The sequence below is a fragment of the Manis javanica genome, chromosome 1, assembly GCF_040802235.1.
Source record: "Manis javanica isolate MJ-LG chromosome 1, MJ_LKY, whole genome shotgun sequence".
Classification (NCBI taxonomy): domain Eukaryota; kingdom Metazoa; phylum Chordata; class Mammalia; order Pholidota; family Manidae; genus Manis; species Manis javanica.
In genome coordinates, this window is record NC_133156.1 from 178,399,748 (window position 1) to 178,423,047 (window position 23,300).

Consider the following 23,300-nt stretch of genomic DNA (forward strand, 5'->3'; position numbering starts at 1 on the left):
AAAGGCTTTGTACCACTATTCCCTCTGCTTTAGGACACTTTTCCACCACCCCTCTAATACCCAGTGGCTGGGTTCCTCATTTCCTTTTAGGCTGGGCTCAAACAACATCTTCATACGCCTTCCCTGACCACCCAGCACACTCCCTCCCCTCTCCATCCTGTTCGGTGCTCTCCAAAGCACTTATCATCATGACATTCCATGTACTCTCTTCATTCTCTCTCCCCGGCTAGAACGCAGAGGATGGAGGAGCAAGAACTGTCCTCTGCTCCTACTTCCCAGAACAGTGCCTTCAACTTAGCAGGTATCACATAAATATTTGTTGGAAGTGAACATACGAATTCCTCACCCTTTCACACTACCCCCTCACCCAGCAGAGGCTGCCTCTCCATGGCACATCTCCAAGCTCTGTGCCTTTTGTAGATTTTCTGATGCCTGGGCTGTCTTTTCCTCATTTTAGTGAAATCCTCTCACCACCTAGCCCAGATGCTGTCTCCTCATGAGGCCTTCCTCAGTCTCTCCTCTATATTCCCGTTGCACTTAATTCTTTTATTATAATTAACCCACTGTCTTACGGTGGAAAATCCTTGTCCTCTTCATCTGGGAGCTGGTGTCTGTGGAGGGGCCTATCACAGAGGTGGCCAGAATGGATGATAAGCAAGGCCCCGAGACCGCTACAGCAGAGCCCCATCAAGTTAGCACCATGGGGGCAGACGACCAACACGGGGCCAGCCTGTGCAACGACTACACCCGAGAGGGACCGAGATTTACCAGTGTGTCCTCGGGCACTCTCAAGGACCTTTAGCCCTCATGGAATAGACGGGATGCCGTATGGTAGATCTAGGGAAAGGAGCCTGAAGGAGCAAGCAAGCTGGCAGCGGCTCCCTAACATCTTAGGAGGTGATGTTTCTGTAACTACAATTTACACAAATTAGAAAATTTACCTCTATATATGCCCTGCTCAAGGCTCAGCCTCTCAAGTTCTAAAGTCAAAGTGGAGGGAAGATATGTGAATGGGGCTTATGATGTTTAAGAGCCAGTGCCCGCATTAAATGACAAGGTTGTAGTTTAAAAGTTAACCTTAAAATTCCTGCCTCTCTCTTTCATCCCCTAACTTCCCATTGCCTTCTCTGTTCTTTTTCCCCTACTCCCTGTTGATATGTATGTGTATATATATATATATACACACACACACACACATATGCAATATTACTGTCCATCCAGCTCAATAGTGTATATTTCTCAAGCTAAATTTAGAAAGATGGCCAAATGAACATTTCACACTGTGGGCCAGTCACTTTCCAAAGACAAGAGACCTCGGTTTTACAACATGACAAATACAATATTCTTGCTGATAGTGAGATGCCAGAAAAAGACACATGGATCCTTAGAATTCGGAAGCTATTAAGATCTATTTTCAACAGAGTAAGGTAGACTTTAAAGCAGGAACAAGAAAACACTGGCCTTTTTAAGTTCTTTCTGTCTGCAGAATGACAGTAAGAGGTGGCAGTGTCCTTCCCCACTTGAACCCAAAGAGGAAAAATAGCAGGAATATCTTAAATACCCATGATGAGGAAGCCACTCCACCGGTCCATTTTTTTCACTTCTAGGGCTCTGTCTCACTCCAAAACTTCGCCTTTTGTTGTCTCTTTTATATACTCTAAGACCCTGAGATTCTTTATCTTTTCCTTTATGTCTCACCTCTTAACCAATATATAAAAGAACATTTTTATATTTCCCAATCAAATTTTTAAAAAATAGATGAATAAGCTAGTTCACTTCATATCTCTCACTAAAATCACTTTCCAAACTAACTTTGTGGCCATAAGAAGCAGTAACACCTCACTCTATTAGCATCTGACCTCTGACATTTCCACTTTAATAATACTAAACACAATAGGCCCAATGGCAAAACTATTAAAAATATTAAAAACTCCCAACTTCATTCAAAATGCATACAGAAGTTCAGGTAAGAAAAAAAAAACAAATCACTATTATCTTTATTTTCTTTCAAAAACCCATTAACAGCATATTTGAATTTAAAAATAGTGTTATCATCAGGTACCTGATGCCCAATCATATAAAGTCTTAAGTAAGGAACAGTTTCTGGTAAGTCCTATAATGCAAAACAATGAAAATGTGTATTACTTCATCTCTAGGGAAAGAATTAAAAATGAATTAGAGGAGCCAGAATAAAACCAAGAGATTATAATAAACCTGGCATGTCAGTAATTCTGCAAAAGAGCCATTTTTTTCCCCAAAGCTGCTTCAACCTGAAAGTATCACTTGCTTTTCATTAAAACTGCAGGATGGATAGTCAATAGACATATAAAACTGCAAGCAAAGTCCATGTGAATGAACATATATGTAACTAAAAATTATATAAATAGTCCTACCTAATATTTTACATTTCAGAGGCCACAAAGCAGCTGTGATTTAAGTAGAATAGAGTCAGAGAAGAACTTGGATTTGAATTGTGAGACAAAGCAAATTTCAGACACTGTTGAGAACTGGTATTCTTGGGGTGGGAGAGAGTGGGTACTGATAAAAGACAGAAGAACTTAACTGAAAATCCTGTTGTTCTGAACTTTAATGGAAAGTATCAATGTGAACCTTTGATGTGTTTTATTTTAAAAGCAAACATAGAAACACACTTCCTAGCTCTGACCCAGCTCTGATAAAAAAGGACTCAGGAGCCAAACTGAGAAGCTCCAACTGGCCAAAGACGGGGCCTCTGTTAAGAATAATAACTGCAATGGAGTCCACAGTAATACAAGTAAACAAACAAAATAAAATCCTATTGGTCACCACCAGAGGATACTAGTGAATCAACTCATTATTTTGAAAGCTGTTAAATAAAAGGAAAGAATCATGACACTACAACTGGGCAACCAAATAGATAATGAGGGGCAATTTCTCTTGATAGAAATATACCCAGCTAATAAATGAAGAAAACAACAACAGAATTCACCATTTCTCACAGCCCCGAACAAATTAATGGGCGTAACAATCAGTCATCAGTGACTGCTAGTATCACAGAAAGACACTCACTAGGAGATGTTAGTACTACTACCTCATCAGCAAAGGACTGTTACGAGGATCAACTACGTCAGTGTATGTGCAAGTAGTTTTTACATGGCAAACCGCTACGCAAATACTAACAAACGTTAGGTGTCATTGTCTCCCAAGGCCATGCAACTGTCAGAAGGAAAATTCTTTCCCACTGATATGCTACATGGGCCAACAGATCATATGGGTTTCTGTATCAGTAGCAAAAGCTATTAGGAACAGAAAGCATGCAGCTGAGAGAACTGTCTTTTCCTCTGATGCTCACACATGCTCAGGCAACTGCTTAACGTAAGTGCTAGGGACATACGAGGTATTCCTTTCTGTTAGACTACTACTACTCTTATTCCAAGCTTCATTTTCAAAATATAGAACACGAAAGCTTACAGCATTTCTTAAGCACATACAAAGCTTACTGCTAAATGTATAATTAAGGAAACCATTTGGTTCCTTCTTTGAACTATTACCCTTGAAAGAAGGCCTTTTTAGGGCAGTGAAACTATTCTGTATGTCACTGTAAGGGTAAATACTTGTCATTATATACTGGTCAAAACCCATAGAATGTACAATATGCTGAGTGACTCATAACATAAACTAGGGACTTCAGTTGATAATGATAGATCAGTGATGGTTCATTGGTTCTAACAAACAGACCACACTGTTCTGGAATATTGATGGTAAGTCTTTGTCGGGTGAAGGACAGAGGGTATAACTGGGAGCTCTTAATGTAAGATGATATTTACTGAATTCACCTATGTAAGATGATAACTACTGAATTACTACGAACTAATACAGTATCTGAAAGGTTCTTTTCAATTAACGGTTTCACTTACCTCTGGCTTATAATAGCGGTGAGTATATGTTAAATCAATAATCAGTCCAAGTTCTTCATTCTGTTCTTGGACTTTGTTAAAAAGATCCAAGGGAGAAAAGCATTCTTCTGGAGCAAGATTCTCTTCAAAACTCTGGCAGAGAGAATGAGGTAAGAAAGAGCAGATGGGTGCTTAATATCCTTTATTTTATTACCCATTTATTCAAGCCCTGTGATGCTAACAATGAGATGCAAAGGAAAATTTCCACTCTTCTGGAAGTTACAAACTATTGCATAATGCTTTCTTTCAGAAAATTTAGAGGAAGAAAATAAGCTCACTTCTATAATTTATTTCTGTGCTTATTTGTTTCATGTTGGTCTCTCAGCCAGACAGTAAACTCCCAGAAGGACCACATCAGTTTTGTCCCACTGCATCTCCAGCTCCAAGGGGAGTGCCTATAAATAAGCACTTACAAATACTTCTAGAATATTTATATATGTGAAGGGTGGATTTTATTGCTAAACAATTTTTTATGTATTTGGCTTACTTATGTACTCTTTTCCATACTGATATGTTTGGTTATTCAAGTGCCAGCAACATACTTTTTTATCAATTAACAGACTAGTTTTTAGAGCAGTTTCAGGTTCACAGCAAAACTGAGTGGAAAGCACAGAGAGCTCCCAATTATACCCTCTCTCCTTCACCTGACAAAGACTTACCATCAATATTCCGTAACAGTGTGGTCCGTTTGTTAGAACCAATGGACCAGCACCGATCTATCATTATCAACTGAAGTCCCTAGTTTATGTTATGAGTCACTCAGCATATTGTACATTCTATGGGTTTTGACCAGTATATAATGACAAGTATTTACCCTTACAGTGACATACAGAATAGTTTCACTGCCCTAAAAAGCACCTATGGTCTAGCAACACTTTAATACAGATTAATATCTGGTATGGCTAGATGTTCCCGTTCCACCATTATTCTTCTTTTTAAAAAATTTCCTGGCTACTTAAGTCTACTCTTCTATATGAATTTTAAAATCAGCCTATTTGAGATGATAAATTTATAATTAACACAAGATTTGACAGATTTATGGTGTTGAGTCTTCTGCATAATATTGTAAAAGTTTTGAAGAGTAAATTAATTACATCAAGGTATATAATCTCTCCAGTTTCTCACAAAGTTGGAGCTGATGGGTCAAATACCACCTTCAGGTATCTGAACAATAACTAATTTCAGATAAACAATTTATATTAGGAAGCCTTCCTTGATTAACCCTATTACGTACGGTTTTCCCCTCCTTTGAATTAACCATGTCAAATATTTGACATTGAACATATTCTCCTTTGTATTCCAGTGTGCTTGAGGAGAGACTGGCAAGTACTGAGGCTGCTTTTCCTTGGTGACTTCCACAAAACACACAGGAGACCAATGTTACATTTCACTGCCACACAGAGATATTTCATCTTCCTGATTCTACTATATGAACAGGTGGTGCACTGGGAGTGGTTATACAGCCCTGTTATCCCCTTTACGGTACCTTAATCCCAACATTGAATGAAACTACTTGAGTACACAGAGCCAGGAGAAGCTTTTTATAATGACTGTGCAAGAGACCTGGGGCCACGTGGAGGAAAGGAAACTGAAGAGTCTCCCTGTGCTTCTCTTGCTGGTGGGCTTCCAGACAGGCACTGAGCAGGGACCCTTGTGGAACCTCAGGAATCCACTTTTAGAGGCCAGGGAATAGGCAATTGAGGCGTTGGGACGATCACACAGAAAGGAGGAATACAGGAGCAACCTCTCAGGAACTGCAAATGCGGGTGGGGAGTCCATTCATTCAACAAAAATTGTTAAGTATTTATTATATGTCAAAAACTCTATGCTTGGGGTTGGTGGATGTAAATAAGAACCACATGTTTATCTGTATGAAGTGACTAAATTTTTAAGTACAAAGATGCAAAAGAACTGACATGGCAAGTAAAAAAGGAACCCTGACCGATGAGTCACAAATTACATCAATTCCCCATACATTAAAAGTTGAGTTCTTCCACAGACAAATCCACGCTATGCTGGGCAGTTTCATTAGAGACAAGAACCTCTTCTCACCTTTTTTATGTCAGTCAAATGCTTTCCCCACCTATTCCTTTCTGAGTTCAATTTTCAGTTTCCATGCTGCAATCATGACCATACTGATCCACGTTATTTTTTGGGTTGTGACAGTGGTAACAAAGGTGTCTCAGTGGCATTTAGTGCGTAGGGTCATAGATGATAGGCATCAGGCCAAATTCAGAACAGTCCCACAAATGTGTCTTACCCCCTAATGACTTCTGAATGTTCTAGTCAACATTCATGTAGGTGAAAAAACTGTTCGTAAGTTAAGCCTTAGAAACAAACTTCATTTCAAGAATAAACGTGAAGGCTTTTTTTGCAGTTTTAATGTGTAATCCATTTTCCAGGACAGTTGCCACCTTATCAACCAAGTGAAGACTTTGCTTCACTTGGAAATGTACTAAGTAAGAGCTGTTCATTATTATGGAAACTCCAGCCACTTAGGCAAAATAACTCCCCTATATCACTCCTCATTTAGTTTTTTGATTTGACGAAACAAGTAACTATTTCTTAATATCTAGCATAGTTATGGCCATTTAACTATTGAAATGTAAATACACATTGCATTATTATAAATCCCTTTATTTTATTTATTCTTTATTTTATAGTTAGAGCATTAAATTGTTTTCCTTCTTCAAAATTAAGTATGGAAATAGGTTGTACTTATATGAATTTCATTTCAGGATACCAAAGGGTATTACAAAGTATTTGCTACAAAAATGGGAAAATGGGGTGTGACAGGGTTGAGAAGCAGTGTTCTACACGGTGAATTTGGATTTCTTAAGGAATACTGCTTACCTTTTTCAAAGGAACTTTGAAAGCAATGAAACAGGTCCCTGGCATCTGCTGTCCAACTGGGATATATATAGTCTTTCCACCTATTAAGACACTTTCTTAATAGCCAAATTTTAGGTCAGCCAGTCTCTCTGCAAAGATTGAACTCTCCTTGAAATTGAAAAGCAGAATCCAAAAGTAGGGCCTCTCTTCTCTCTACTCTGCATTTCACTGCTCCACCTATTCAACCCCACCTAGTATTAACCTACACTCCCCTTCTTCCTGCTTCCCCATCTCAAAAACAGACAAGGCAACAGAACAAAGGGCTCAACAAATAAGACACATCTAAAACCAGAGGAGGCCAGAACTTCTGCATCCCCAATAAAATCTAGCCCAATCCTGAACACTAAGGTGCCATTAATACATACATGTTGACTGAAACAGTTTAACTCTTTCACTTTACACTTTATTTTTAGTCCTAATACAACCAATGCCATCAAATGCAACTGTAGTGAACTTCAAGTTCATATTTTAAAAGAAGATTTTATAGACAAGGGGGCCATGAACTTCACTTAATAAGGCTAGGGGTAACAGTAAAAGGTAGTATTTGAGCTGCCTTCGGTAGGATTTTATATAGAATTAACTTCAGGTTAATTCAGCATATCTTAAGTATAGAAAGTTAGGGCCAAAGTGACACAAGATGGGTCTGGGGAAAGAGAGGGGATTCTAGACCACGCAGTCTTAAAGGCCATGGAAAAGAGTTTGTTGTTATTCTTAAAGCAATGCTTTTGTGCGATATTTACAAGAACTTTCCAAGATGACTATTAAAAAGATGTCTTATGTGAAGAACAGAGTGAACGGAAACAATAACCAATAATATATACACTAATTAGGACCTAAAAGCAATAAATAGATCAGGCAAGTTCTGTTTTAGGATGCCGATGGAGGAGAGAGGACAGACTGAAAAGATATTCAGGACATAAAACGAAGGGGACTTAATGAGCTATGAGATGGCGGAAAACAAGGTCTCAAGGAATAGAGTTCACTGAAAGCAAAGCCTCAAAATTAATCATTTGAATATACAGAGGGCGAGTTCTCAAATGAGACCTGTTAGAAAGCAACAGCATGCCCTTTGCGATTCCTGGAAACAACACACATTTTTTCAGTGAAAAGTTTGGTTGTACTGGAGGGTTTTTCATTCAACCTTTGCTCTTAGTAATATTTTCTGTGCCAAACAGCGCAGCTTGAGGAATGCAGGGGCCTCCATTTTGGTAAGTAAGGGGTGGCCCCAACACTGACAGTCCCATCTTAAAGGGCAATCCCTCTCTATTTCACCCGGGGAACCATGGCCCGCGCCTCGCTTTTATAAGGCCCGCGGAGAAATAAAAAAATCATACCGTCCACGTCAGCTACTGTGAGCAGAGCAGCGAAAGCGTCACAGCCTCCCAGGAAGAGGCACGCGGGCCACGCGCGGCGGAAGCGCTCAGGCAGCCACCGTGGCCCGGGAGCTCAGGCGGCTCACCTTTCGGGGGCGTGGCTTCCACCCTTCCTCTCGCCGGAGGGCCGTCCGGAAAAGACGCCTCTCTGGCCCCAACGGTAGTGGGCGGGATGCCATCGGCTCATCTGAGCCCCAAGACGCTGTCCACCCAACGCCAAGAGCCCCAAGGCCGCCAGTCCGGCTCCCTCTGGGCCAGAGCAAGACTTCAGACCTGAAGAGTTTAGGCAGCAACACACGCAGAGCCTCGGCAACTTATACTGCGCATGCGGCACCACCCCTGCGCCGGCTGACAGGATGCTGGAGGCCACAGCGCCCTCCTTAGCCGGGGGTGGGTAGCGCAGGTCAAGGAGCTTGCACACCTGCCAGAATTCAAGTAGTACAGGACATGGGATCCAAGTCAAGTCCCACTCCTCCATTTCCTTGTGTGGTTCTTTGGACATTTTCCAAAGGCTTACATTCACATTTACTGTATATGTTTTTAAATATATAAGTACCTATTTGTACATACATGGGTATCCTCTATTTTATATAAAAGCACCATACTATACCAAAGGGTATCTCGCTGGGACCCTCCTTACCCCAGAAGGACTCAGGAGACACGGGCCCACGCAAGAGATTTTATCTGAAAGAGAAAATGGCTGCCTCCAGAGAGAGAGGGAGCAGCAGGTCCTGGGTGAGGAAGCGCGTTTTTAAGGAGTTGGGGTAGAGTGTGTTCTGCATTGGTCATTGGACCTTAAGGGGTGGGTGTGCCAGCATGCCAGAATTTGCCTTCAGTTTGGAGTTTTGTGTCTTGGGGAAAGGGTCTTAAAAATTCAACTTGGAAAGATAAACAGATACGTAGATATGTGGATACCTACATAGGTATATATTAAGTTAGCTCTATGAATATATATTTCTTCTCTGTTTATTTTCCTTTATTTCTTTTATTTCTAAAGTAAGCATGTATTGCTTTTCTAAAACAAAAGCTATTTTTAATTGTAGTGAGATTAAGGAATCTAGTTAAATTCAAGTGTTCATCTGGAACAACAAAGAATTGAAAATGAGACAAATAAAGATTTTTTTTAAAAAAATAACAAGAAAGACTTTAAAGAGTTACCCTAAAAATATAATTGAAACAAGATAGTTCTGCAGAATTCAACAGACTAAATAAAAGAAAAATGAGAAATAGATTTATCAATGAGAGAAAATTTAGTGATATAGATTGTTTTTATAACTGGTGAAATCCTAGCTTGTTCATTTATAGATATTAAGACAAAAAAATTAGCTGATTAATTAATTGCATTATAGAAATGAATTCTTAGGTGGATTAAGTATTAAAATTTAAGAAATTCAAGACAAAAATGCTATTTAAAAATATAAATGGATATATGTATGCTACAGATTGAATTATGTCCACTCAAAATCCACATGGTGAAGCTCTAGTGTCTCTGTAAGAAGAGAAAGAGACAATACAGATCTTTCTCTCCATGAGTACAGAGGACAGGCCATGGGAGAACACAGAGAAGACAACAGTCTGCCCTCCAGGAAGGGGGTCCTTCCCAGAAACCAACCCTGTGGCACCTTGGCTGTGGACTTCTAGCATCCAGAGCTGTGAGAATATAAACATCTGCTCTTTCAGCCACCCAGTATTTCGTTATGAAGCCTGAGAAATGAATACAATGTGCAAAAGTGGAGGAAGGTAACCTGAACCTATGTCAGGGCCAGTCAGGTGGTGAAATCACAAAGAAAATGGAGAGATTTGATGTAGAGGAAATTTGAACATTAGATTGGTTAGAAAAGAAAACTACTAACAGCATTAAATGGCAGGTAATGTGCTACAAAATACCTGCAGTCCATTCTATAAGAAAGAAAAGTAAAACTTTAAAGTTACTTTAAGAGATAAAAAGTACAGGAAACCTCAGGGAGGAGAGGAGCATCCTGAAAGGTTGGGAAAAAGTTAAAGTTACACACTTAGAAGGTGCCGGCAACCACAGAGAGACAAGCGCACTGCAAGGTTGGGGGTTCCCCTTTTAAAGATTTTTCAGGAATGACAAAGTGCTGGGGGTGCAGACTTGTTAAGTGGTCTCAAGGTATTCATCTTTGATGAGACATTAAGTTTCTTATCGGTCCTCTGGGTAATTCTGAAAAATTAACATAAGAAATTTACTGCTCTGGTTCCCTCCCAGGATAGCAGCTTAGTGGTTTGGGAGCATATCAATTAAGACTGCCTGCCCAGCCCCCAATGTGGGCTGAGTTATGTCTGTTCACTAAAGAGTGAGTTAAGAATCTTACTTTTTAACTTCCTGGGTGCTAAAATGCAATCTTATCTTTAACATGGAATCCTTCCTGCCTTTTACTATGTTGTTTATGGCTGGGCCTGCATGCTAAATTAGTTGCCCAAGTTGCAAATTACTTGATTAGGGCTGAAGGAGAAAAAAAAACAGCTTATAGGTAGAATTCAAAAACAGTAAGTGGGGCCTGCATGATTAACACAATAAATACAAGGACTACACTGAGGTACCCTCTTTTGTCTGGGGAATATCCAAACATTCCAGGCCAAGTTACTCCTGACTTTTTGAGCTTTAACTAATTAACTCATTAACTCTGGGTCTTTTTTAGTGGGCTTTTCTGGCCTTATCTCTTTCCACCCCGCTCATATTTATTTTCCTGCCAAACATATGGGGACATCCAATGCCCAGGTGACTTCTAGATTAATACAAAGGCAGTGTTTTTATGGACTAAGGGAAGGTCACTTATTCCTCCTTGTGGTTTGGGCTCGGGAAGCTATTTTTGTCTATAACCCAAACTTGCCCTGAATCCTGTTTTCCTGCTTCTTGCATGGGATCCTTTGTGTAATCCAATCAGTTAAGAAAGAAAGAGACAAGGTTGGGGTGGGGGTGTGGGGGGGTTGCTGGGTGGAGGGAAAAAGAAGATGCTCTATCATGTGGTTGCAATCACTTCACAGAGCAGGGAACCAAACACCACATCTGCCCTCATGAAGTCAGTGGGCTGATAGAGGGAAAGTGGCAGTAAGTGAAACAAATACATAAAATCAGGGGATAAACACTGTGAGAGAAATTACAGCAGGTTAAGGAAGACATGCAGTAGCAGGGCCCAGTGAGTATGTGGTGGGGTAGGGCAATGTGAAGCGGATAATCAGAAAAGTCTCTAATTCAGAGACACAAGGAAGGAAGCAGGCAGTGAGCCAGGGTAGCTGGGGCTGAGTTCTGCAGTGTAGCCAATGACAATGGAAAGTGTTTTGCTTGGCCTGTGCAAGACACAACCAAGAGGCCAGTAACTGTAGTAACTAGATTGAAGAGAGAGGGAGAGACTAGAACACAGAGAGATGGGAGGAGGAGACAGATTAACTACATTCTTGTACCCTGTGGTAAATGGTAAATATTATATCTTTACTTATCAGATGAATATATTAATGGCCTAAAGAGCAGTTATAAAAAATAGCTTTGAAAAACTTTATAATTTGTTGATTTTCAAATGCATAATGTGCCACAAAAAATGGTTAAAATTGAAAAATAAAATTGTGATTATAAGTTTAATGCATTTTCTGAGAAGCATAACAAGTTTAGGTTAAAGGGGTCTAGACACTAATAAAATAAAAATCAGAGTCTGCAGTTGAAAACTGAGAGCAATGCTATTTCACTTAACATTTCTCAAGCAGCACAAGATATTTTTCTGTAATTTCTATAAAAATTTTTTGTGAAGAGATTAGTATTCTTCCTTAATTACATAATTCCATAATAATACATTTTATGCAACAGAAAATGTATGCTGACATTTAAAATAGTTAATTTTATTAAAGCACAGTTTTCCTTACTTAACTCAGAGCCAAGAATGATCAATAAGTTAAATATTTTTATATGAAAAATCATAATGTAGATTTTTTTTTCCAGATCCACCTGCAAGAAGCTTGGAAGACACTATTCTATCCCAGCAACAAATAAAAAAGCTGAGCAACTGAAAGATCAACAATTTTTCTCAGATCCATAAGAGAAAGGACACAGAGAAAACAGCTACCCCCAGCCCTGGAGAAGCCCCCCAGCGGGACATGAAGCCCTAGCTGCCCAGAGCAGGACTGCCGCATGGGAACTTCCACCATCGTCTGAGCCAGGGCAGGGACCCCTGAACTGTAACAGGAATGGTTGGGGGCTCAGTGCAAACAACTCAGAGGTGAAGACTCCCAGGCACCTGGCCATAGGGGGCACCCACAGTGTTGTGATATTTACCTCTGGGAGCTTGGCCAGGTTCCCACAGCAAATATGGAGAAAAATCTCTTCCCGCTGCCTGCCCTGGGAGGGGAAAAGGGAACACTTTGAAATACAACAGAGGGATTCCTAAGAAGGCCTGCCATCCAGAGAAATTAGTTAAGCAGAAACCACCCTGCTGGGGTATTATCAGAGCCTAACTGACCTGGGCAAAGGAGACACACAGTTCCAGCTGTCTCTAGCCATCCTGTCCTACCTAAGCAGGGAGAAAAATAATTGAGAAACACCTGTTAAGTCACAGTCCAGAGCATATGCTCACTAAAAGACCAAGACTTAATCACAGAACTATAGAACACTTCCCAACCCACCAACCTCAGCACCACATAACTGGAAGCCTATTTACTGAGTTACAGCAGTCCTTTTTACCTGTGACTTCAAGTGCAGCCAGAAGAAAAAATTACAAGGCATACCAAAAGACAAATAAACACAGTTTGAAGAGACAGAGCAAGCATCAGAACCAGACATAGCAGGGATGCTGTAATTATCAGGGGAGGAATTTAAAATGACTGATGAATATGCTAAGTGCTCCCATGGATAAAGTAGATGCCATTAGAGAACAGATGGGCACTGTAAGCAGAGACATGGAAATCCTAAGAAAAAATTAAAAAGGAATGCTAGAGATCAAACCTACTGTAACAGAAATGAAGAATGCCTTTGACAGATATTGACAAACTGATTCTAAAGTTTGTATGAAGAGGCAAAAGACCCACAGTAGCTGTAAGTCTGGGGAGAGGAGATCCCAAGGCAAAATAACTCTAAAAACCAAAATCAGTCAAAGGGAGAAATAAAGTTTAAAATCCGTTTATTGCTTACAAACTTCAGTCCAGGCCCTTTTCTCTTTCCTGCTCAAGCAACAGCAAAACCAGTCCTCCCCTCACCTCTCAGGTGCAGATAAGCTCTACCTTGCCCAGGTAATTACCCACTGATATGGAGATGAACTTCTCTCCACCCCTGAGGAAAGACGCAAATGCACTAAAGCCATACTTCTTTCCACCTCTGAACACCTGTTGATATGAAGATGTACCAAAGCCAGGCGAGATATTCTGGAAACACTACAATTTTACCCTCAGGAGCCAATATAATTTTGATGGAAAAGAACTACGTTTGAGGACTGACACTATCTGACTACAAGACTATCAGCTAGAGTAATCACAACGTGTGGTATTGGTGAAAGGCTAGACAATATATTGATCAATGGAACATTATGAAGAGCCCAGAAACAGATGCCCATAAATACAGTAGCAGCTTAAACTTGACAAAGGAGCAAAAATAATACAATGTTGCAAAGACAGTCTTTAAGAAATTGTGTCAGAGCAACTGCACGTCCCATGCAAAAATGTGAATCTAGACATGGCCTTACACCCTTTATAAAAACTAAGTCAAACTGGATCATACTTAAATGTAGAACACAAAACTATAGAACTCCTAGAAGATGACATAGGAGATCACCTCGATGATCTTGAGTATGGTGATGTCTTTTTAGATACACCACCAGAGATAGAATCCATGGAAAAAGTCACTCACAGACTGGACTTCATTCAAATGAAAACTTCCTGCTCTGTGAAAAACAGTTATCAAGAGAATAGAAGACAAGTTAGATTATCTTTGTAAAAGATACATCTGATAAAACAGCTGTTATCCAAAATACACAAAGAACTCTTAAAACTCAACATTAAGAAAATAAACACCCCAATTAAAAAATGGGTCAAAGACTCTAACAGACTCCTCACCAAAGAAGAGATACACGTGTCAAATAGGCATATGAAAATGTTCCATGTCAGACGTCATCTTGGAAGTGTAAATTAAAACAAAGAGATATCACTTCACACCTACTAGAAGAGCCAAAATTCAGAGCATTGACACCAAATGCCAGCATGGTGTGGACAGCAGGTATTCCCATTTATTGCTGGGAATACAAGATGGTAGAAACACTTTAGAAGAGATGTGGCAGTTTCTTACAAAAACTAAACTTTCTCCTACCTTATGATCCCGTAATCACACTCCTTGATATTTACCCAAAGGAGCTGAAAACTTCTGTCCACACAAAAATTAACACAGGGCTGTTAACAGAATCTTTATTCATAATTGCCAAAACTTGGAGACAACTAAGATGTCCTTCAGTAGGTGAATGGATAATCAGCTGTGGTACCTCCAGACAATGGAGTATCATTAAATGCTAAAAAGAAATGAGCTATTAAGCCTTGAAAAGACATGGAAGAAGCATAAGTGCTTATTACTAAGTGTAGGTTGCCAATCATAAAAGGCTTCATGCTGTGTGATTCTAACTATGTGACATTCTGGAAAAGGAAAATCTATGGAGACTAAAGAAAGATCAGTGGTTGCCAGGGGTGGGCTGAGGGAAGGGAAGATGAAAATGGAGAGCACACAGGATTTTTAGGGCAATGAAAATAGTCCGTATGATGTTACAGTGATGGATATAGGTCATTATACATTGGTACAAACTCACCGAATGCACAAACCAAGAGTGAACTGTTAAGTAAACTATGGACTTTGGATGATTATTATTTGTCAATGTAGGTTCATCAATGGTAAAAAAAAAAAAAGTACCATTCTGGTGAGTGATGTTGATATTGGAGAAGGCTATGCAGGTATTGGAGGAAGTATATGGGAAAATTCTACTTTCCTCTTAATTTGACTGTAAACTTAAAACTTCTCTTAAAAGTCCTAAAAAATCATAAGGAGGGTGCTTCTCCAAATATTACTTTGAATAATTGGAAAGTTTCAGAAAACAAGATTTTGATAAAAACAGAATTCACCTTTATGAATCTAAACAAAGAATGTTCTTCTCCTTTAACTATTAAGCCAAACTCTGCTATTTATTCCATATAAAGTATTAAAATTTTGTTTTCTTTTATGGCTAGTTTGCATGCTGTGTCAGGAGAAGAAAGTGAAATAGAAAGAGCTAACATACAGCATCTCTGTTGACTTCACTACCTTTTCTGGATCACAAAATTGTAAGCTAATTGGGAGGCAGAATTAATGAAAAGAGAATAAATGTATTTCAAATAGTTCGTCTCTCACTGAAAATATCACCTTGAGCATAAGTGTCACTTTCTGTTGTCAAAAGCAATATTGCAAAGGATAATAATCTTTTCAACCTAATTTTTATGCATATTTCTGCATCTAATTTTTTTCTTGTGACCACTTTTAATTTTACTTTTTAAACAGCAGAATTAATTGTATTCAAGAGCTAATATAATTTTCTATTACATAGGTATATTAAATTATAAAATTATGCTCTATGTTCTAAATCCACTCCATGCACATACTTTAGAGGTTCCAATTTAGACTTTCCATTTGAGGTTCCGAGGCTTACTTTTTTACTTTAATAACATATTTAGTCTTAGATAGCTTGGTTTCTTATAAATAAGTGATATCTGTTGAGACCATGCTATGAATGATGAGAAATGTCCTTTTCTTTCCACTCTGCTCAAATTTTACACACATATGTAAGTAAATATTACATATATAGTATATGTAATCAGTTACTTAAACCTCTATTTCTTGATCCAACAATTTTAAACATTATTATTTTTTCCACTATGTACAATGAAGTAGCAATATTACACTTTCTTCCATCTCTCAAATTCTCTCTCTAATAGTTTTGCTTTTTTATATTGTCAAAGTCTACATGTGTTCTTCTGCATGCTCTTTTTGATTTTAAAATTGAAAACCACTAAGTAACATTTGCAATTTTATAATCATGAAAATATTTTTTACAAAACTAAGAAGCATCAGTTTAACCACAGATAAAATGCTATCATCTTTAGTCACCATTTTCTGGCACTAAAAAGAAAATATCTCAAGCATCAATATATAATACAATTCATCAAATTCCTTAGTGAATTGCTATTTAAGTTTTGCTATGAGTCAACAACATATAGTTTCTTTTATTTTTATTTTTTCCAGTAAGACTGCCAGGAGATCAATTTCTCTTATCCTAAGTGTATGAAAATGTATTCATTTTGCTCTTGCAATTTGAGTAGGCATAGAATTCCAGGTGCAACACTTTCAAAAATAGGAAGAGTTTCCCATTTCTGTTTTGAAATTCCTACCACCATCAATCTGATCCTGTTTCTTTGTAGATAATTGGCTTTTTCTCTTTGGAATATTTTCTTCTTTGTACTTGATGTTATCTTCTGAAATTTTTTCATGACATGTCTAATGTCTGTATTCATATTCATCATGACTGGCTCTCAGAGTATTTCCTCAATTTAGGGAAATTTTACTTTCTTATTTCTTCAATTATTTTTCCCAGTTTATATAATCTTTTTCCAGAATTTATTTTTCAAAAATGTTATTATCTGGGTAATTCTCTGTGTCTCAACTCTTTTTTTCTTGTCCTGTCTATTACAATTGTTTATTTTTTCAATTATTGTAAAAAAATATATAATATAGCTGATATATACCATTTTATACATATAAAATATAAGTAAAATCTGCCATTTTAGCCATTTTCAAGTGTGCAGTTCTGTGGCACTAAGAGCATGCACATTATTGTGGAACCATCACTACCATCCATTTCCAGAACATTTTCATCTTCTCCAACTGAAACTTCATATCCATTAAATATTAACTTTCCACTGCCCCTTCTTGCCATGCCTTGTCAACCACCATTCTACTTTCTGTCTCTACGAATTTGACTAGGTCCCTCATAGAAGTGAAATCATACAATACTGTCCTTCTGTGATGGCTTATGTCACGTAGCATGTCCTCAAGGTTTACCCATGTTGCAGTATACATCAGATGGTATTTATTATCACCTAACAATCCTAGCGAAATGACCCAATGATATACAAATTTACAGTACTATTAATAATAGCATTTTTTGTAATTGCCATTTCTTGAAACCAACTGAAACCTATTAGTGGAAACAACTGAAAACGTCCATCAACAGTAGGGTCAATAAATAAATTGCTATATATTAAATCTCTAGAATATTATGCAGCAAAGAAAATGAATGAGCTACTTCTTCATAAATAAAACAACATGAGGAGAAGAAAAGTGCCACACATGCTCCAGCATAAAAGTCCCAAGCAGGAAGAAGCTTACCACATTTTCGGAATGAAACAACACAAGGTTGTTCACTTAGACACAGATATTTTATACTTGAGATGACAGAACCACATTCATTAGTAATAGGAAACAATTCAAATTAATGTATTCTTGATATAAATTGCCCCATGTACAAACAGGAACACATATTGTATGTATTCCTTCAAGTTCAAAAGCAGGGAACATTGGAAATAAGGATGTGGGTTAGTTACTAGAAGGCAGTATAAGGGATGATTCTAGGGTGTCATGATTATTCCTTTTTTCACCTGGGTTGTGGACACATGAGTGTATTTACTTTGCTATAATTCTTTGAGTTGTATATTTAATATTAGTGCACTCTTCTGTGGTTATGTCACATGCAAGAAAGTTGTAACTATCAAGAGAATATTTATTAAAAATAAACTATGATTCTAATATACATTAGAGTAAGGTGCATGGAATTGTAACACCTATATTATAATATTCTGTTATCATCTCATTACCTATCCCGTTGGCACTGATTTCATGAGGGTATTTTATTTTTACCTTCTTTTCTCTCATTTTGGAAGATTCTTTTTTAAGGAAGGAAGGTAAATATGTGTATTTACGTCCATCTGGGAGACCACTTAGAACCAAATTTCTCCTCTAACTCTCCATATTGCTTTTATCCATACACTAATATAAAATATATTAATTTGAATTGCTTCCTATTACTAATGAATGTGGTCCTGCCATCTCAAGTATAAAATGTCTATGTCTAATTTAGCAATATGGGTTTTTAAATTTTGTTTGCGGTTCTAAAAATTTGGTAAGCTCCTTCTTGTTTGGGACTGTCATGTTTGAGCATGTGCTGGAACGCTTTGCCTAGAATGCTCCCCACTCACTCTGCCTAGCTGGCAGTTTCCAGTTCTCTGCAATTTCCTTAGTAGACAAGTTTCCTATTAACACATGCTCTCTTAGATCCTCCTGAAATGAGGACTAAGGTCTCTAATCATCACACAGGGGCAAGCAAGATGCTTTGCTCCTGGTAGATGCTCAAATATTATTGAATAAATGAGTATTAAAGAAGGTCATCAATCAGGATAGTGTTTATATATAAGTAATAAAAACCAATGAATTGCAGTTTAAACAAATCGGAGTTTAGAGTTCTCACGTACAAGTATCTGGGGTAGGCAGTGCTGTCAATGGTTCAGTGGCTCAGCAGGGCCTCAAGGGTTTAGGCTCTCACTTTCTTTTGTCTCTTCCATCCTTAGTCTCATGGATTTCATTCCTCTCGTACACCTTTGCATGTGAGGCTCCAGATGGCTCCTACACACCCAGGCATCATGCTATTTCCAAGCCTGGATAGAGGGTGCTTAGAACCAGGAAGAAAGTGATTTCCCAGAAACTCCCAGTAAATGTCATTGTCTAGAACTAGGTCATAATATCACCCTTGGCTACAGAAGAGGATGAAAAAGTTGATGTATCACCTTTCACAGAGTATAGTGGGAGACAGATAAGGGAAATAAGAATTAGGAATGTCCTTTGGTTTAAACAACAACATTTGTCTTCTATAAAATCCAAAAGTAGATTTCCGTAGATCCACACAGACTATGTGGACACATAGTAGAACTTATACGTACATATTGATGGATTGATGGATTTTCAATTTTTCTATTAATATATGCTCAAAACAGTAACAAACCTGCTAACTTTGCCTATTGATAAGATCATCATTGGACAATATTCCAATCCTTTTCATGTTCAGTCACACGAATACATCTGAAATGATAAACCATGCAAAGGGGATAACAAGTTTTCTTGAAAATAAAAAAATAAAAGAAATAAAGCAGAGTATAGCAAATATATCATTTGATTTCTTCCTAGCTTTCATCAAACCTGATAATTCCTTTTTGCTCTGGCATATATATCATTCATTTTGCCTTCAGCACAGACAAATTGAGCTACCGGACATTAGATAACAGCTCTAATTTTAACTGATCTCTCAGTTCACAACCTCAAGGGGTCATGTTATGACAGAATCAAATTAATTTATCTGAATTTTTAAAATAATCAGACAATTCACTCTTACCTTTGTCTGTTCCTAGACACACACTACCCTGATTCTGATTTCATGCAGATGAGAAAAAGGCATTCTTACCTAGAATTATGTCTATTATTGTGGAATTCAAGGTTAGACAAATCATTAAATAATTTGAGAGATTTCTGCATATCGTGCCACCAGAATTCAATATGATATCTTTTGACATTGGAAGACCTACTTCAATTAGAATCATTGTAACTAATGCATTAGTTTAATAATTCAAAATTACACTACTGAATGACTCACTAATTTTAACCTTGTCATCATCACTCTTCCATAAAAATGGAGTAAAAAAGGTTTTTGCATAGAATAAATTTGCTGCCTAGATAATTCTACATTGCTGATGAATACTGACCTTGCCTACCTAAATAGATATGATTACCTTTTTAAAATATAAACAGTAAATTAAGAAAAAACTGAAGAAAATAGGTGTTTTGACTTTCCTCATTCATTATACATTGCTTATTGAAGAAAAAAGATTTGACTATAGAGTTAATGAACCAAAAAATCCATAATCCCACCAGTGGTAAGTAGGTAACCACAGGTTGTGCCTTGTCACAATCCTAATGCCATCAGTCCTTCTAGAACTATTTTCTTGTTCTGGATATTTGACTCTGTGTGTAATGTGCACATGTGTGTGATGTGTGCATGCTTGCAACCATTAACTTTTACATCAGTCACATAATTCCTAAGGACAAACAATAATTCTCAAGAAAAGTCTAATCAGCCCACAGAGCCCATAATTTTCCTATTTACACCATGGCTTACAAGAACTTCCCACTCCCAGAGCAGGGAGCACCCACTATGCTACTTATCATACACAGTGCTCTGGTTTCTTCTCCCCTGCTACAGGAAGTAAGAAATCAGCTCACTACTGTATGCTGTTCCTCTTAACAACTACTCCCTTAGCTACCCAAAGATCTGGAGAAGCTTTGAAACTGCAACATATAAGCGGCTAACGAAGCTTTAAATATACCATCATCTGCCTGTAAAGCAGTGGATCTCGACCTTGACTGCACATGAGAATCGTCTGGGAGCTTTTGAAAACTGGGACCCTCACCAGACAACTGCGTCAGAGTCTTTAAAGGACCAAGGGTGTGCAGGTGCCCAGGTTTTATTTGGTTTTGTTTTAAGCTCAATAGTTGATAATGATGCAAGATAAATATCAAGTATTTCTCTATAGGAAAAGGGAGCAGTAATGTTCTTCAAAATTATCTATTTTTATCTATATCTACCTATTGTCAATTTTCTTTTTATCATCTGTTAACAATTGCAAAATATCCTCATTAAAATTTTAATAGGACTAAAGCTGCCTTCCACTTCTCCCAAAACTCTCTCCTGTTTGAGCTGATCTCTTTCCTCAGCAGAATCTTGTTGATGCCATCAAGCCAAGTCCATCTGTATTTGAACAAAGTTCATTTTATAGACTGATTGAAATAAGGAAGAAAACATATCATGAGGAGCCTTGGATATCTCAGGGAGAAGGTGTTAGAAAAGACATAGGAAACGCTATCTTCTTGTATTGGGATTTTGAAGTGTGTTTAAGGAAGCATGGCTTTCTATAAGACAGATGTCTTAGCAAGCCAAGGATGATTCAGTGACAGGGTATCTGAATGAATCTTATCCAGGGCGGAGGGGGAACAAAGCAGGGTTAAAGCTGTGATTGGTGAGAGGCAGTAGCTATTCATGTTAGTCAGGAAAGAGGGCCATGGGTCATTTTTGTTAATTGGACAGTGTTCTTGTTTTCAATCTGTGATCAGACATAATTATGAGCAGTTGTGTTTCTATCATTCTCCACTTATGGTCACGGAGAAAACATGTTTGATGTGTTGGTGTTCTGTGAAATTGTTTATGTTCAATAGAAGTATACTACAGACTCCTATGAGTACCAGGTCAGCTCTGCTGTCAGGGGAGCCCCCACTGGTCATGTCCTCTGCCTCACTCCCTCAATTCCCATATTCCAGCCACACTGAAATTCTTGCTGGATGTTCAGCACACTGTATTTCATACCATGGCCTCTGCCCTGGCTGCCATTCCTGCTGGGGACACGACTCCATCAGACCTTCACATAACTGCTGCCTCCCTACTTAATCTCAAGTCAAATGTCACCTCTCCAGAGTCACCATCACGACTACCTGATCTAAGGCAGCCCCCTCTCCCACCATAAACTCAAGACCGCAATTTATCTTCTGCATTACTCTTAATTTAGAATGTAGCTTTTTTATTTTTTCAACAAAAATTATATATATATAAGGTATCCAACATGATCATTTGTTATCATGCACACAGTGAAATGATTATGACAGTCAAGCTAACTTACAGATCCATTGCCTCATATAGTTACCATTTGTGTGTCTGTGTGTGGTAAGAGCACAGGAAATCTATTCCCTTAGTAAATTTCCAGTATTCAACACAATATTACTAACTATAGTCATCATGCTATATGTTAGATCTCTAGACTTAGTCATCTTATATAACTCCATCTCTGTATCCTATGACCTATGTAGCCTCTAAGTATCCTTTATGTAGCCTCTAAGTATTGATATATAATAGTTCACTGTGATTGTTTATAAATTGTCTGTTAATGTAATAGATTTCCTTTTTGATTCTAGAGTTATTTCAGATAGATTCAGCAAGAATTACCAGCATCAGTCCCACTGAATCTCCTTGCCTCTGAGCAGGGCACTTGCCCATAGCAAAAGAGGAGACAACACATTATTTTGACTGGTGTAAGCCTAGGCCGTCCTTACAGCATCCTCCCCCCAAGCTTAGCAGATGGCAACTCTACTGAATTACATGACAGAAGAATGCTGGGGAAAAGACTGAGATACAACATAATTAAGGTAACCAGAGAATGTCTAGAGAAATATTTTTGATTAGCAGTAGGTGGGATCTGTTGTCTTATGCTTCTATTAATTTATTTAAAAAATATCCCCACATTAGAGTCAAAGTTTTTCCATCATTGACAATTGGGTTGACATAGAGCTGGCCCTAGGATTGACTGGTTACTTGATGTGCACAAATTCTTCTTTTAGGTTGCCAGGGAGAGTCACTCTCTGGAAGTTCAGGAACTGTTTGCCACCGCTTTTACAGCCTCTCACACTCGTTTCTGTGAACACACTGGCATAGACTTTTTTACATTTGATGGCCGTTTCCTGTTTCCTCTTTCTTCATTCCTTAAAAAAGACTCTGATGTAAACAAAGTTATACATTCTCAGTTGTTCTTCTGGTATGAGCACCTGAAAACTTTATAAATTGTAAGTTCTAGATAAATGGGTGTTTTTAAGTCAGAACAAAAGTATTCATTGTGAAAAAAGAAGAAATAAAATAAAACTGAAACAAGAAAGTTGCTAGTCAAATAGTTATCTACTGTCCAATGATTTTCTTCAGACTAGACTCTTTCCTCTTGTAAGTTATCATGTAGAAATTTCTGTTTTTCACAGGTAAAAACTCACAGTCATTTATTTATAAGCCCACTTGATGTTTTCTCAGTGAACAGTAAATACTGGACACGGAAATTCTGACCTGATTCAAATCTGACATTTATTCTACTGGCCCCAAGATGATATCTCTTTCCTGAACTTCTCCACATGTCCAAATATTCCAAACACTCTTTCCCCCCAAATTCCTGCTAATAC